Raw genomic sequence first — 16,929 nt, forward strand, 5'->3', positions numbered from 1 at the left:
CATATTTCATGGTGATTAAACAATGGCTTGTTCAAAAAAAAAGTTTAGAATATTTACCCCAAGTGATTATTGCATTTGAGTCTATGCTTTTCTTCGAGCTCTCTTATGTTTTCAGATTGGTATGGAGATGCCATACCCAGGAATCTAGAGACAAAGTAACAACTAGGTTAGCAGCAGCATCAAGACCTGCTGTGTTCCCTTCCCAACTTGGGCAAAGCTATTTGCAATACATAGTATAATAAAATCCGAGTAATAAACATGTCCTTCTCCTTCTGTTCACTCATTTTAGAACTGACCTCATAACATTACCCCACAGATTTTATTCGTTATCTACATTTTTATGTATCTGCAGGGTAAAGATGAAAAAGTGCCTAAAAATAGTATATCTCTGTAAGCAGGTACATCTCTGTAGAGAAGAATGCCAGTTTTTTAAGGGAATAAATGTCAGCATTTTAAAAAATATTCTAGCCCACACTCTAACTTAAACTTTTTGATAAGAGAAAAAAAGATAGTCCAAGCACTTCTAAAACAGATTAAAGAACAAAAACTGGGCAGCGTCCTTGTAGTGCAGAAATGAGAGATGAATGAGGCTTCACTAGGTCATTCTCAATATCCTCTAGAAAGTTCCCTAGGTGTTCTTCTTACTTCTCTGACCACATTTTTTGTAAAATTATAAGCTTACCTATTTTTCAAAGCTTCATTGAATTAAAAGCTTTTTAATTATTTGAGGAATGAAACAAAAAATGATTAAGAGAATAATTCATCTCTTAATGGATGTAATTTAAAACCTTGGCAGTCTCTTTTCATGTCAACATACCTCTGTTCAGAGCTCAGTGGGTCTGAGGTGGAACAGAGGGACAACACTGACTCCAAAGAGAAAGAAAGCCTTTTCTTTTTCTTGTTTTTTCAGATAGAGTTTCGGTCTTGTCACCCAGGCTGGAGTGCAATGGTGCAATCTTGGCTTACTGTAACCTCCACCTCCTGAGTTCAAGCAATTCTCCTGCCTCAGCCTCCCAAATAGCTGGGATTACAGGTGCCCACCACCACGCCCGGCTAATGTTTTGTATTTTTCAGTAGATACAGGGTTTCACCATGTAGGCCAGGGTGGTCTCAAACTCCTGACCTCAGGTGATCCACCCGGCTCAGCCTCCCAAAGTGCTGGGATTAATTGCACCCGGCCAAGAAAGTGTTTTCTAGTGGAAGCCACATCCACACAGACCTTGTTCACCAAAGTCTAGAAGGGTTCCATTCAAAGGCAGCACTGACCATCGCAGAGTCTTAGTCTACTCCTCCATGTGCTGGAGCCCCAGCCATTTCAAACAAGTCACTGGCTGCCTGTAGATTTCTAATTCTCCAGACAGTGGAGAAAACTTACAGGAGAATAGTGCTGAGGACATGGGAGAGTAAGCTTCCAAAATCCACCTGATGCAGATACCAGCTGGAGCAATTACTGTTGGTCTTCAGCTCTGCCCATCCCAGAGAGAGGCAGCGCATTCACAGGCAAAGGCTTCACGTCTGGCGACTCACTCATCTCCTAGGGAAAGAAGTAAAATAGACACAGCCTCCCTTTTCCAGTGAAACATCATTTCCCTTAAAAGAACACAATGCAGTCTTCCCATGGAAATGGAGAGAAATGCTCAGCCAGGCACAGGGTGGGAAAGGAAACACTTGAAAAATCGCAAATCCATGCCTCTGGTTAAGATTAAACCAAAGTTATCTTTCAATGAGCACTTACAGCCTAAATTTTAAAATGTCCATAGAAAGAAATGGATTTCTCCTCATCCACAAATTTCTAAAAATGAAAGAAACATATTTTCCTTTTTCTATGTAAACTTTTCATCAGTTCTTGATAGCAATGGATAAAATTTCCTATAATATTCCACACACACATTCAGCCTTCATCCACTGGAGCCTGTTATTTAGTCCCCTCAGATGAGCTTTCTTCACGTTGGGCAATTTTCATCCCTCATTGATTCCTCATGTGCCTTGCTTTTCATGTAAAGATGTATTCCTAAATGCATCAAGCAGACCTCTATAACACATCCATGTGTTGCAAGGTCCTGGTCCACATGCCATACAAAATTAACTTGAATAATCCTGTCACCTATTTAGGAGTCAGCATGGTGGTCACCCTTGGGGGTGATGACTGGAAGGGGGCACGAAAGTGTTACATTGTTCTGTTTCTTGACCTGGGTACTGATTCCATGAGAGTGCTCCCTTTGTGACAATTCATCAATCTCTGTCGTTATAATTTCCTGCACTCCTCCATATGCACGTTACTATAGTTAATGAACTGTTAAGAAAATGTTTGCAAGAAAACAACAAAACATATCATGTCCTCTACTGACTTCGCCACAGGTTCCTCACACATTAGATGGAAACCTTACCCTCGCCTATCTCTCAGGGTTGCTGTGAAAAAGAATTCTGATAATATTGGGGGCAGGGCTTTGTAAACTGTGAAGCTGGTGGTGCCATTATGGCGGATCACATCAATACTGAGCTTCTCAAAGGGCTATGTTTTGCAGGACCAGCCTTTACCAGTGTAATGTATTTACAGTTGATAAGCAGACAAAGCAGAAGGAAAGAATACATGATTTACACATTGTTAGACCACAGTTGGAACTTCTATTGCCCAACCCTTCTCTCACCCACAGTCCCAAGACAGATTATTTTGCAACTAATTACTTACAGATGTGAAATCGTTTAGAGTGTTATGAAAATAGCAGTATGGATCCTGGAATGGGAGGCACTGAGTCTGGAGTAGACAACATAACACAATTACTGTTATTCCGGGCTTGAGGCCTCATTTCGTGGCTCTCAGTTCTGTCTCCCTCTGATATTCTACTAGGGAAGAAGTAAAAACTGCATCCATCTCATTAAAAACAAATCTAGATTGTATTTTCTTTCTTACTTATTCACACCCTTAATACCAGAAACTGAAAATATAACTTTAGCCCTTCCATTATTTTCAGTTTTTAGCTTCAGCCAATTGGAAAGAGGACCAATTCTTCAAGAAAAGTGAGACAGAAGGGGCATTATTTCAAAACAGAAGGAAACAGAAGGAAAATAATGAAGCGCTTCTGAAGTAATAAATGGAAAGAGGGAAACCCTAGTGGAAGGAGCTAATGGCATGGGATTTTCTCTCTCTCTCTCTTTCCCCCTCCTCCCTCTCCCCAGCCATACCCCCTTGCTCCCTTTGCAAAATATTTAGCCAATGTTAGAAGCATTAGAACAGAATGGCACAATTATTGCTTTAAAAAATTATTAAACAAGAAAAGACACTTCTGAATTTTGGGGGTGAAGGACATAGCTTGAAACATATGTTCCTCACAAGTGGAAAAGGAATAAAGATAGAAGAAAAATGTTTGCTTGAGACCCCATGGGACTGAAGCTCTTCCCACGGGAGTAGAATCCCTCAGACAACAAATAACCCATGTGGAGGTCTCATTTAGGGAGCTCAGAACTCAGTGAGGGGAGAAATCTGTAGATCATGAATCCCTTGGTTCTGAATTATTGCTTAATTCATGCCTTGGTGGCCATGTCTTCAAGTAAATATTTAAAATCAGGCACATCAGCACTATGAATTTCTCTCTGTTGGTTTAATACATTACAAACAACTTTGCTTATAAATTAATTACTGGGCACCCCAAAACTAATAAGAAAAACAGTGTACCTACAATGGAAGAAGTAACCCCAGATGCAAGAAGACAAAAAGTAATGACTTCAAAGTTAAGAGGGAAAATTATGTTGTTCTAAATAGCATTTTTACCAGGAAAAAACAATTATTTTAAACTAAAATTCTACTAATAGGGAAAATATTATTCACTGAAAGTTTATCAAACAAGAACTTTTCTGTTCTTGCTTCTAAGAATTATTAGAAGATATCTTCTAGGAAAAAAAAAATCCAAAACAGAGAGCCAAAAGAGGAATGCATGGGATACAAGTAAAAGCAATAAATAAAGAAATTAGAAAAATTCATATGTAAACTTAAAAATGTATTGATAATATGATCAGCACTTCAAACATTTGTCAGGAAATTATGCCTAAGTAGAAGCATAATATAAAAAATACTTTTAGTATTATCATCAGTTTTTCTTTCAGCTAAATCATTCCCATCTGCCAAATAAACGAAAAGCTCTGCCATCAATTTTCCTAAACTTTTTTAAAAATCTTGCTGCAAAATAATCCAAATTGGTGAGAATTGATTGTTTTTGAAGCAGAGTGACACATTCACAGTTCTCTTCTTTAGTGTATGTTTGAAATTTTCCACAGTAAAAAAAATTACAAATTTTCTCCTGTTGAAAAAGGTGCAGACTGAGGGAACGGAAGAGAATCTATGTTGATATTTCAAAGAGATACATTTAAGCTGAGCGCGGTGGTTCAGGTCTGTAATCTTAGCACTTTGGGAGCCTGAGGCGGGTGGATCGCTTGAGCACAGGAGTTCAAGACCAGCCTGGGTAACATGATGAAATGCATGAACTCAAAATACAAACCCATTAATTAAAAATATAAAAATTAGCTGGGCATGGTGGCACACACCTGTAGTCTCAGCTACTTGGGGGGCTGAAGCAGGAGGATCACTTGAACCCAGGAGGTCAAGATCGCAGTGAGTCAATATCACACCACTGCACTCCAGCCGGGGCAACAGAGGGATACCCTGTCTCAAAAAAGAAAAAAATACAGTTATGACAAAATTATTAAGAATGATTAAAAATGAAGAGATGAGGAATAATATACCAGGTGAATGTTTTCAAAAAAAGAACTAGATTTAATATATTAGTATCACCAAAATATAACTCAAAATGAAAATATTTAACATGACAAAGGGAGATCACATTGATAGAAGGTGGAAACATTTTTGTGAATTTTTATTCACCTAAATAGTAGCATATAAAGTAAAAATTCTGGAAGGATAAGGAGATATTAACAAATCCAATGTCATCGTGGAAAACTTTGACCTAATCTCTCACAAATCAACAGATCAGGTTGGGCAAATGTAAGATTTCAGAATATTTACCAAAAAATGGTGATGTAATGGTCCTCAAGGAAAAAACCTTCATAAATTATGAAAGTAAAAATCACAGAGGGCTCATTTCCTGATCATAATGTAATAGAACTAGAAAGTAATATTCAAAACATAGGGGAAAAATCCCCTTCATTTAGAATGTATTTAATACTTCCTTTTAAATAACTTTTAAATAACACAGGAGGAAATCAAACCTGAAATATCACAATACTTTCAATGCAGCATAGCAAAAGTTATGGAAGGTTTGCAAGCTTGTGTCAAAACATCTCATGTATACCATAAATACATACACCTACTATGTACTGACAAAAATTCAAAATAAAAAAATTATTTGAAAACATTATGGAATGCAGCCAAATTTGTACTCAGAGAAAATTTTATCATCTTAACTATATGTATTAGAAAATAAAAAAAATTGAATACAAAAGAACTAATTCAGCTAAAAGAAGGTAGAAAAAGACCAAATAAACCTAAAGGAAAATAAAATAAGTAAATGTCATCTTATTCCATGGTCTTTTTATGTCAGTTTGAACTCTCCTTTGAGTGTGTTTTTTTCAGAGACTGTGTTTTTGTTTTGTTTTGTTTTTTGTTTGCTTAGGCTAATTGCTGGTGCCTCAATCATTTTTCTAAAAATTTCCTTCCAGAGTTTATAGATCATTTTTTAAATCTTCAAGATGTTGTTCTCGTTCCTTCATTCTATAGTATTTTCTCATCAGCCTAAATTGAAGTTTTAAAAACAACATTTCTATCCTTTACAGGAAGAGTCATCTAAACTCAATATTTGCCAACACCCAGCAATATATTGACTTCCCATGGCAATGCTGACGTGAGTTCTGTTCAGACTTGTATGTAGGCTAACATAAATTCCTCCCTGCCCAATTTCATGTAACTAGTGGGCACTTATCAAGTATGGCTCCATTGTGGTGAGGTGGAATTATTTACTCCCTCTGCTGTGGAGACTGAACTGGAGATGGGATATACTTGATCCACGTGGGAGCACCAGAATCAGCTCTGCTCAGACTACCTGCCGCTGATAAATAATCATGGCTGCCCCATTAAGCCCACATTCAGCCTCAGACTATTTCTGGACACAATTCTCCCCATAGTCTTCATTATCTGTCAAAAATTATCATATAAGATGAAACCTACTTTTCTACCCTACGCTCTACCCAATGTACCATCTGCAAACTCTTGTCTCACACAGATTGCAGCATCTAATTCTGAGCACAGGATTGAACTGGGGGAAAAGGAAGAACACTGGGTACCGATGGTTTCAAAGAGAGCCACTGCGAGTGTGGGAGGCCAAGGACACCAAAAGAGAATTTCAACTGCCCGTGACAGGCACCCGCACCTCTGAGCAGGGATGTGTGAGGAGTCCACTGCCCATCTCTAACCCCACGCTCGGGACTAAGCCTGTGGCTGGAAAATCTCTTCTTGATGTCGTCATTTAGCCCACTGTGGGGCCTACTCATCCTCCTTCAGCCTGATGGCTTTCAAGTTCTTACCAAGTCTTACTGCAGCTTTTATTCACGCCCTGCCCTATCCACATACACACCACATGCTTACACATCCTCAGCTCAGGGGCTCCCCAGCAGGGCTTTGTGGTTGTTTCTTTAGCCGTTTCCTACAAATGTGCACTGAATCTGTTTTACATGACACAGCCTGGGCCTGGACAGAAACTCACACCTGGGGTAACAGGACCAAGGTAAGATAGCACTGAGGGTAGGGGCATCTGACAGGGTGTCTGTGGAAAGGTCTAGAAATGGCCTTATGTGATTCCTACTATGTGCCGGGAAGGATGCAAAGTATTTTACACTTATTATTCAATTTAAACCTAACAACAACCATGTGAATAGGCATTATTATCTCTGCTTCACAGACAGGAAAATGAGACTCAGAGAGCTTAACAGTGTAACCACTGAGCTGCAATTCTGACCTCAGGCTGCCCACTGCAGAGTCCAAACAAGCTCCATGCACCACCTCCCACGACTCACACACTGCAAGGACAGGAGCCTTCAGGCTCTGTTGGATCTTGTCGTCCTCTTTTTTGGCAGAGTGCTTTAGCCAAAATTGAGCCTTGTATCCATCCACCTCCCTACCAAGGCTCAGGCGCTCCTGGGGGAGGCAGGGACTTGGGAGAGCAGGGAGTCTGCAGGTTTCCACTTGTGGATCTCCATGGGAGAGGGGCCTGCGTGAGGAAGATGTTCTGTGCAGCTTCCTGAGGGGGGATGGCCAGACTGCTGGGGACCAGCGGGAGGCTGTGCAGGGCTTGAGTCAGCTACAGATTCCCAAAACAGTCCTTAGGTCTCAGATCTGAATTGTGAAGAGAGGGGCCATGGCATTAAGTGCAGCACTGTTTTCATGAGTAGGGGAAGACTCTGCGGGCAGGATTGGCAGAGAGCAAAGAGGGCTGGATAGGGAAACAGTTCTGATGTCCGAGTGACAAACTCCAACTCACACAGAGGAAAGGTAGGCTGCAGGCAAAAAGTCTCCCTTTTATTGACCTCAAAATCACATAACCCAAGATAATTACAGGAACACAGTTTTTACAAGAGGAAAATAATTTTTCCTCAGAACCTGTAAAGTCTACAGAAAGGAATACTGCAAGTATGCCTTTAATAGTTTATGAGGAAGCTATTCCAGAGATCGTGGGAAGCCACTACCTGCAGTAAAACCTGTAAAGATCACAGGAGAACTGTATTTTAGCATTTACCTGGTAAAGAGCTCCTCTCCTATCCCTATCCCAAGGATTTTCAAATCTCAAAAAAAAAAAAAGAAAGAAAAAAGTTAACTTTACCAACTTCACCATACAAAGCAATTGTTCATGGTGTTCATGCATTCCCAATCTTCAAAACCTGTCAGCTGAGTAATATGATTTTCCCCAAGAAATAGTTCCAACATGTAGCCCTGCTTCCAAACATATCTGGCAGTTTTCTCAGAAGAAAATACAATCAAGTGCTTTTTAAAGTTTTTTTTTAAGTCTTTTCTTAGAATATTTTCCAAAACAAAACAAAAGCAAAGTATATAGAACTATTTTCTGGTAAAACCGGTGACTACATTTCCACTTTGCCTTATAGGAACAAACAATTCAATCAAATCAGAAGTAAGAAGTGTAAAGAAAGGAATGTTTGTGTGAGGACAATGCTTCGGGCACGCAAGCGGCTCCTTCAGGGATTAAGTATTTAGGGCAAGTGGCTTCCCCAAAGCAGATTGTCTTAATTCACAGGCCTTGTTTGCTTTGGTTAATCCTAGTTTGGGCCGCCTGATTGGGTCACACCAAGCTTTAGAAAGGGTTAGAGTGCCGACCACTCACCCAGCTGAAAGGTTTCCTTGATCCTTTGTCACAAACCAAAGAAATTCTTCCTTAAGGCAAAATGAAGACTTGGCCTCAACAGCCTCCAGCCATCCCCTCATTCAAACTCACCCCAAAAGCAACCACAACTCAGTCCAATGCTTCATTTACATCTATCTCTGTATTTCCTTTTTTTAAAAAAAAAACTAAGAATGTTTGAGTAGTGTGGCCTTGTTATAAGCTGTGTACATTAAAGCCAACACACGGAGGCCCCTAGTCATTGTCTTCCTCTACTGCGGAGACTGGCGGGAGGGGTGGGACGGGAGGTGCTGGGACCTGGAGTCCCCGGGGCTGGGCAGTGGTCGTTCTGAAGTCAAACACCGAAGCCCGAATGGGTCATTCTGGGACGGGGAAAACACAGGATCCGGCGAACCCAGAGGGAGGACAAGGCAAAATCGCAAGTCCACCAGAACAAAGGAGCAAGCCATCCAGCAGCCGCGAGCGGGGCGAGGGCGCCGGTGGAGCGGGGTTGGAGGGGACAGAGGCCCGGGCAAGGTGGGTGCGCGCCAAGGCGGTGCTCGCTTGTGGCTCATTGTACAAACAGAAGATAATGTCAAACAAAGCCTTTCCATTCACACCATGATTTTGAAATAAGTGGAAAGCAGCGATCCCCCCCTCTCCCCATAGGGTCGGTGGAACATTGAAGAGTGAACCTTTCTCAGGGGGCGCTGCTGCTGCTGCTGGGAAGCAATCGCTGAGCAAAAGGGTTTATGATTGTCCAGGCAGGGCGAGCGCCAAGTAACACCGAGGACAGGAGGAAGTAAGCCCTTCGGAAGGACAGAAGGGAAACACTAAAGAAAACCCACTTATGAGAGCACCTACCCCGTTCTCCTTATGCCATATTCCACTACATTCCTGGCACGCCAGTCTGGCCCGCAAACAATTTCTTCCCTACGGTTTCCAGCCTAATTTGTAGGCAAATCTCTCCTTTCCTCAACACGAAATACAATACCTTTCTGTGATGAGAGGTAATTTGTTCCATTCTACGCACTAATTAGCGGCTGTGATTCCCCATTTTTGGTCCCCTGTTGCTCACTGGAACATCCCCAAAAAGCACAGCCTCCCTCTCCAGGCTCTCTTCATAATCCCCATCATGGGAACACCAAGCAGGGAACAATGATGGGAACAGGCCTGGCCCCGACAGTGTGGAGCAGGTCAAGGTTGAGTTCCTCTGTACAAACCACACGCTTCCACCACACATCCAGTGTTTCCTTACCATCTGAAATTGCATCGAGCTGGAATTTGGTTTGGATTTAAAGGGAGGGGTTTTTTGAGGCAAGGGGCCCCTGCACTGCTACCAGATGAGTCTGGGCCACCACTGGGAGGGCCTCTGAAAATTGGACTCAGATGGGCAAGTTGCGTCCATGCATGCTCAGCAAACCAAGCCTCGAAATCATGCTTGGCCCTGCTTTCTACACACGTGTTCCTCCACTTCATAATGCCTGCTGCGTGTGGGAGCCTGTGAAAGGAGCTAAGGATGCAAAGATCAACAGGCCATGAGGCCAGAGTGGGGACATTTCACCCTTTGGAGAGGACAAGGTCATTAAAGCCTTTCCAGAGAAGAGGACACTAGAGCTGAGCCTCGAGGGATGAAGATGATGGGAGAGGAGGGTCCAGAGAGGAGGAAGAGCCCGCTGGCACGGAACGCTACTGGGATAAATATCACCATCCTTAAGTCGCCTGCAGGGCCAGCATGGGCTGAGGGGCTCCCTGGGACGGTGCAGTTCCCATGCTTATGCTTCCCTCCTCTCTGTGGACCAGACACACGGCCTTCTCGCCTTTCCTTCAACTTACCACTCTGCACACTCTGATCAGCCTCCTGGTCTCAGGGCCTCAGCCACTTCCTCAGAAAAGCTTTCCCCACTTTCCAACATAAATCAAGTCCCTGCACTTTGCAGGGGCCTGCATCACCCCCTGTGCTTTGCCTCAGTAGCACTCCTCAGAATGGTCATTTTGTAGTTGTCTGTGGAATTCATTGAGTAAAGTCTATTTCCCCCCACTTGGCTGTAATCCCATGAGGGCAGGGAGAGGGCTTATTTTGGGCTGACTATTGTATCCCCACCTCTAAGCATAGTGCCTGGCACATAATAGACAATAAATATTTATGAGATGAATGTCTGAATGGCTGAAAGAATGCATAAATGAGTGAGTGCAGAAGGCAGGAAACCATGCCTCTGGATCCAGAGGAGTGCAATGTCACCAGAGGGAAAGGTGCATGGCAGGTAGGGATGCCCAGCGAGGAAGCCAGAGGAAGAGGGGTCATGAGGGAACTTGGCTCCACTGAGGGTGTGAATTTGAACTTGATACTGAAAGCTGTGAGGATCTGCTGAAGACTCTTCAGCAGGGGACTGGCTGCCTGACAAATCTAACTCATAGAAAACATGCAGTGTGCTTAAGTATTTAGGGCCTTACTGAACTCACGAGGAGAGAGTTTGATCCTTAATGGACGCAGGGGCAAGAGGCATTGTGGTTTAGTAATCCAACTGAGTTTGCTCAACAGGCAGTAAGTGCAATTTACTGTGAACCATAATTATATATGAGTTTAATTTTTCACTCCAAAAAATCTCCCCAGAAGAATCAACTATGCTCTAATTTGAAAAAAAAATTTGAACTTGTACACGTTAAATTTCTCTTACATGCTTTTCGCACCTCATTTATTTTTTGTTCTGTTTCAATTTGAAATAAATCCTCCATATATGTGTAAATTAAATGGATTTGCTTTTGTTACATGGCTTGAAGTGGTTTTCATGTGGATCTGTTTTGCTTTGCTTATGTCTCATTTCTGTGTGTTTTAATCATTATTTAACAAGGGATTTTTAGATGTAATTAAAAGCAGCTAATCACATCAAAAATTCAAATGGAAAGTTTTATAAACCTGTGGCACATTACAAAAAAAATGTAAATAGTAACAATGTGGGAGCTGTGCTAGGTTTCACAAATAAGAATCCAAACCGTATAAAAGGTCTCGAAATATAAACTGTTGACAAGAGAAGGCCCAAATCTGAAATTAGCCTTTTAAAGTCTTTTAAATATTTACCCAGCAATAACATACAGAGGAGTTTTAGAGGAACTCAGAGGTAAGCACAGTAGCAAGTGTAATTATTGAAGTTTAATTTGCTGATACATTTAAGAAAGATTGTATTGATTTAAGAGCATTGAGCTGAATACACGGTTTCACAGAAATGTAATTTTAACGTTGAATCAGGATACGTCACAGTGAATACTTGACCTGTGAAGTTTAAGTACCTTATTTCTGACGAAGTTCAGTGACTAACATTTTAAAATACCTAAAAGGGACAGAAGCAAAATAGTATCACCTGAGCTCCTACTATGTGTCAAGCATCATACCAAACGAGTTACACATTTCAGCACAGTTTAGTCAGCACACAAACGGCTGAGGGAGGCGTTTTTGTACTCATTTCACATATGCTAAGAACAGAGGTTCAGGAAGAGTCCCTCACTGGCTGACGTCACATAGCGATCGAACAGCAGAGCCAAGATTGCCACCCAAGTCTATCCCTGAGTCCCTTTGCCCTTTCCACTGTCACTTAGAATTAAACAAACAAACAAACAAACAAAAAACAAAGGAAACAAAAATTGTTAAATCATTTTTTAAATGAGCTCACACATGACTATTTTAGCAAGAACACCCCCATGCAGGATTTAAGAGCAATTATGTAAATGACATTCTTTGGCTCTGGAAACTAACTCCCTAATTCACACAAAATGTACATTCTCCTCATTTGTGTTTTTGCCCCTGTATGGGGACTTTAATGTGCTAAGTCCTAGAGGTGAGCGTTTACTTTGCTCCTTGTGTGCAGGCTCTATTCAATAGTTTGCACAAATGAGCACTCAATAAGGACTCGGGTAAGGACAATGACTCAGTTGCACCAGAGTTCATCCCCTTTCCTTCCTTGAATTCCCATTCTAATACCTGTCCCGGGCTAACTAGGGAGCCCCTCATGCTCATGGTTCTCTGGGTGCACTACTGTGAAGCGCTTGTTACATTGCATTTACTGTGTTGTTCGTGTCTTTCCTGTTCTGAAAGCAGGCAAGAGTATTGCAATTTTACTTTCCAATTGTTTGTTGGTAATATATGGATATTATCAATTGTTTATATTAAGCTTGTATTCTGCAACTTTGCTAAATTCAGTTATTCTATAAGAATTTGAAATTCTAAATTCTAGTTTCTGAGGATGACATTATTTGGGAATAAAGGCAGTTTTATTTATTCCTTTCCAATTTCTGTGCACCACCTGTTGGCCTCATTGCACTGGATAGCATCTCTAGTACATCGCTGAATAGAAGGCAGAGCAGACACATTCTTTCCTGATTCTCACTCTTGAAAGTAAAGAGCTCAGTCTTTCACCGGTAAGTATGATGTTGACTCTAGGTTTTCATAAATGCCCTTTATCACCTTGAGGGAGTTCTCTTCTACTTCTACTTAAGCAATAATAGGTACTGAATTTCATCAAATGCTCCTGCTGCATCTACTGAGATAATCTTACTGTTTTTCTCCCATATTCTGTTAATACAATGAATTATCTTGATTGATTTCAGAATGTTAAACCAACACTGCAATTTGGAGGTAAACCCCACCTGGTTATGATGTGTTATCCTTTTCATATATTGCTGGCTCCTACTTGGAAATGTGTTAGTCAATATTTTGCATCTATATTCATGAGGGACATTGGTCTCTAGTGTTTTTTATTCTTCTGTTTGTGTCTTTTGCTATTGTCACTGTTTCCTAAATACTGTTTTTGTCTGGTTGGGTATCAGGATGATGCTGGCTCTTAAAAAAAGGTGGAAATGTTTCCTCTGACATGTTTTCTGAAAAAGTTTGTGTAGGATTGATATGTCTTCATTAAATCTTTGATAAAATTTGCCATTGAATTTACCATCTGAGACGTTTTTAAATTATAAGTTTAATTTTTTTTTGAGACAGAGTCTCATTCAGTTTCCCAGGCTGGAATGTAGTGGCACAATCACAGCTCACTGCAGCCTTGACCTCTTCAGTTTGCCAAGTAGCTGGGATCATAGGCATGCACCACCATATCCAGCTAATTCTTTTATTTTTTTGTACAGATGGGGTTTCACCATGTTGCTCAGGCTGGTCTCAAACTCCTGGGCTCAAGTGATCCACCTGCCTCAGCCTCCCAAAGTGCTGGGATTACAGGCATGAGCCACCATGCCCAGCCTATGTGGTGTAAATATTTATTTAGAGAAATCCTAAAGCAAACAACAGCAACTTACTTGATCACTATCGGCTTTGTGGTATAATATCAAGTGTCTCATATCCAGGCCACACTGATGCAAGGGGTGGGCTCCCCAGACTTTGGCCATCTCTGTGGTTCTTCAGGGTACAGCCCCCTTGGCTGCTTTCACAGGCTGGAATTGAGTGCCTGTGGCTTTTCCAGGTACATGGTACAAGCTGTCAGTGGATCTGCCATTCTGGGGTCTGGAGGATGGTGGACCTCTTCTCACAGCTCTACTAGGCAGTGCCCCACTGGGGACTTTTTGTGGGGGCTCCAAGCCCACATTTTCCCTCCACACTACCCTAGTAGAGGTTCTCCATAAGGGCTCTACCCCTGCAGCAGACTTCTGCCTGAACATCCAAATGTTCCTATACATCCTGTAAAATCTAGGCAAAGGTTCCCAAGACTCAACTCTTGCCCCTTATGCACCTGCAGGCCTAACATCATGTGGAAGCCAAGGCTTACAGCTTGCACCCTCTGGAGCAGCAGCCTAGATGTATCTGGGGCCCTTTTAGCCACAGCTGGGGCTGGAGTGGCTGGGATGCTGGGAGCAGTGTCCTGAGGTTGTGCAGGGCAGTGGAAAACTGGCCCCAGCCCACAATACCATTCTTCCCTCCTAACCCTCCAGGCCTATGATGGGAGGGGCTACCACAAAGTTCTCTGAAATGCCTTCCAGGCATTTTCCCCATTGTCTTGGCTAGTAACATTTGGCTCCTCTTTACTTATGCACATTTCTGCAGCCAGCCTGAGTTGCTCCCCAGAAAATGGGTTCTTCTTTCTACCACGTGGTCAGGCTGCAAATTTTCCAAACTTTCACACTCTGCTTCCCTTTTAAATGTAAGTTCTAGTTTCAGGACATCTCTTTGCTCATGCACATGACCATATACTGTTAGAAGCAGCCAGGTAACATCTTTAATGCTTTGCTGCTTAGAAATTTCTTCTGCTAGATACCCTAAATCATCACCCTCAAGTTCAAAGTTCCACAGATGTCTAGGGCAGGGGCACAATGCCTCCAACCTCTTTGCTAATGCATAACAAAAGTGACCTTTGGTCCAGTTCCCAATAAGTTCCTCACCTGTATCTGAGACCACCTCAGCTTGGACTTTATTGTTCTTGTCACTATCAGCATTTTGGTCACAACTTTAACAAGTCTCTAGGAAGTTCCAAACTTTCTGTTACCTTCTTATCTTCTTCTGAGCCCTCCAAACTGTTCCAACCTCTGCCTGTTACCCAGTTCCAAAGTTGCTTCCACATTTTCAGGTACCTTTATGGCAATGCCCCATTCCTGGTACCAATTTTCTGCATTAATCTGTTCTTGCATTGCTATAAAGAACCACCTGAGACTGGATAATTTATAAAGAAAAGAGGTTTAATTGACTTCACAGTTCTGCAGGCAGTACAGGAAGCAGGGCTGGGGAGGCCTCAGAAAACTTAGAATCATGGTGGAAGGTGAAGGGGAAGCAGGCATGTCTTACGTGGCCAGAGCAGGAGGAAGAGAGAGAAGGGAGAAGTGCTACACACTTTTAAACAACCAGATCTTGTGAGAACTTACTCACTATCATGAGCACAGCAAGGGGGAAGTCCACCCCCATGTTCCAATGACCTCCCACCAGGCCCCTCTCCTCCAACACTGAGAATTACAATTCAATGTGAATGTAGGTGGGGACACAAATCCAAACCATATCACTTCCAAAATGGATATATATTCATAACTAGTCTAATTAAACTAGACTACCCACCATCCTAGTGATTTCTCTTTTTAATTTTCAGACATATAATTTAGTGTGACAACTTAGAAATGTTATGAGAGCTTAACTAAGATGATTATATATTTATTCTAATTGCTACGATAAGTTATAAAATAACCGCTAATCCTTAACTGTGGCTAAGTAAACAGTTAAGCATATCTTATGAGCGTATCTTTATGAGGAAAAAGAAATATCAGCATTACCCACCTAAGTAGGAGAATTGGATCTATTAGGTTCCATTGCTAACAGACATAAACATCATGGTAAGGTGCTTCCTGAAATTAATGTATTAATCACAATAGCAGTTGTTTAGAGGAAACTTAAGAGTCACCTTACGAATGTGCAAAGGGAGCCTGACTCTTGCACCAGCAGTGATACAGTTGGTAATCTCATAATAAAAGAAAAAATCCAGAGAATCAGTAGTAATAGTAGATAGAAGACAGGTTTTTAAATCAAACAGACTTATATTTATTTCCTTAAGTCTTCCACCTATGTAACCCTGGGCAAATTTCTTGGCAGTTTCCTCATGTGGACAATAGAAATAATACCTTCTTCATATGGCTGTTAAGATGAGTAGGTGCTATAATATGAGTAGAATTCAGTGCCTGGAACATAGTAGGAACACAGTAAAGGCTCATTTTCATAATTTTATTATTATTTATAAACCTGTACGGCTCATTTCTATTTCATCTCCAGATAAAATTTTCATTCTTCTTGTCATATTTCTAGATTTTGAGCCCATATAGAATAGGACCCAAGGTACTATAATTTTGTGCTTCTTCAGGTGGTAATCAAACAAAAAAATGACAAAACATACAAAATGGCCTTTCCCTCATAGAATAGTTGGGCACTTGTTGCTTCACATGAATTTACAATAAAACTCCTTATCAATAAACAGGTACGTCATTGGTTGGTGTCAATGAAGCCTAACAGACACACCTACCGAGAGTACTGGTTCAGGACTACAATTATGGCCGTACACATTTCTTAACCCAGGGTGATTACTGTTTATGATGTTTCAATCGTTGAAAGGATAACCTGTACCAGACCAGATGTGCCTTCAGCTGGGTACTCACTGAGCTAGCTTCCTCTATAATCAGGATGACCTACACCCCAGGACTATTCCAGTTTACACCAGTGATTTCAGCATAATTATTAATAGTGCCCCCTTTAACTCCCCCAAAATGTTACAGATTGGATAATCAATTACATGGTTTCTCTATTTACAATTATCCTTTATCAACTATATTCTGCAACTCATTTGGTGGCTGTCATAAAGTACTATTGTGCTGTTGTTACTCATGAAGCTGATACAGGGTTAAGACCTGTATTAACATCTGGAATGTGTGAAACACCACCTGGTGAAGCAAATTACTTTATGCCAAGCTGGTGGTGAATTTAAAGAAAACACATGGAAAGTTAATTAGAAAGTAAAAGAGGAGAAATAGATCTCAACAGTACTGCCAAACAGAATGTTTATAGGATGAGGAGATACAGATGGTATTGTTAGCTCCGAAGTTAACAGCTGCAAAATTTTCTGCCCACTAG

Source organism: Pongo pygmaeus, chromosome 6, assembly GCF_028885625.2.
Source record: "Pongo pygmaeus isolate AG05252 chromosome 6, NHGRI_mPonPyg2-v2.0_pri, whole genome shotgun sequence".
NCBI lineage: Eukaryota > Metazoa > Chordata > Mammalia > Primates > Hominidae > Pongo > Pongo pygmaeus.